The sequence below is a fragment of the Arachis duranensis genome, chromosome 4, assembly GCF_000817695.3.
Source record: "Arachis duranensis cultivar V14167 chromosome 4, aradu.V14167.gnm2.J7QH, whole genome shotgun sequence".
NCBI lineage: Eukaryota > Viridiplantae > Streptophyta > Magnoliopsida > Fabales > Fabaceae > Arachis > Arachis duranensis.
The window spans coordinates 93,878,861-93,880,161 of NC_029775.3; the positions used below are offsets into that span (position 1 = coordinate 93,878,861).

Below are 1,301 nucleotides of genomic sequence, written 5' to 3' on the forward strand. Positions count from 1 at the left end.
TACTCAAATTTATTCTATATATATTCAAAATATTTTTTTATATAAAATAATATTTTTTAGTTTGGTGTGTATACTTGTACCAATAGTCCAATATATTCTCTATACGAGTACATTGCTAAAAACAAACAAAATACTCATGCAATATGACATCTCTGTAGTCTCTTAGATAGTAAATTTTCTAGGCTTGTTTACTAACAAGTTTGTATGACCCATAAATTTTCAATCATCCTTATTCTATTGTTAAAAACTTGAGATTGAAATATTAAGATGACAAATAACAAATAGCATCAATATCTATGACAACCTTAAGCATTAATATGACCTAAGACATAAAAACATGAAAATTTTTACATAAACAACAAAGCTTGTTTAAAAGGATCTTTTGTCCTCTCAAATGCCAGTTGCCCGAAGCAATCTGCAAAAGAAATTCTCATAAGAAGGGAAGTAAAATATGGTAAACTTCACTCATAACTTGTCATATTAACTCATGAAAGAAGGGAAGTAAAATATGGTAAACTTCACTCATAACTTGTCATATTAACTCATGAAATGGATCAAATCATATATGGTAAACTTCACTCATAACTTGTCATATTAACTCATGAAATGGATCAAATCATATATGGTACGTTTGGAGATAATCCCTAGACATCTCATTTGGAGATAAAATATTTTGTTTAAAACATGAATTTAATTCCTAATCACATGTTTAGGCTGAAAAAATAAATAAAAAATAATCTAAAAACATATTTATCTATTTAAAAAAGAATTATCCATGTCCAAATATTACCAGAGTCCTCTAGAATAAGCTTTTCTTAAAAGAAAAAATTTCTTTGTTTTTCTACTGTTATTTATATCATGTCTCAAAACCCAAATTTTCATATTCAATATATTCAACTATTTTACCCGATTCTCATATATATATAATAAAAGAAACTTATCCCATGCGGGGCACAACTAATTTACCTTTAAAACTTCAATAATAAAAATGGAGTTAGATAAGTATTCGAAAAGACGATGATTATATGTATCACCTCTGATATATTATATATTTACACAGGGGGAGAAAGGTGTTTATGTAAATATAATGACTCGAAATATAAACTACGAAAAACAAAAAAGGGCTAAAAGGAAAAGTGGGCGCAGCAACTGGTTGAGTTGATTGAGATCTTGGTTTCCTTGGAGTGAACCCTTGGCTTGAAGCTAAAGCATCCACTTGCATGGCCTGATATTCCTCATCATTTGCTGACTTCTTACTCCTTAGTCCTATTCATCATACAACCCAAACAAAACCATCTTTC

At 28.8% G+C, this 1,301-nt stretch overlaps 1 protein-coding gene across 1 annotated transcript in view; it reads right to left on the reverse strand.

Moving 5' to 3' along the window:
* Positions 1 to 870: 870 nt before the first annotated feature.
* The window catches only part of LOC107484978 (protein ZW2), a 1,810-nt gene continuing 1,379 nt past the window's right edge, over positions 871 to 1,301 (reverse strand). The window contains exon 2 of the mRNA XM_016105518.3: positions 871 to 1,266. The gene's annotated coding sequence lies outside the window, so the exon portion shown is untranslated. The remainder of the gene's footprint in view (positions 1,267 to 1,301) is intronic.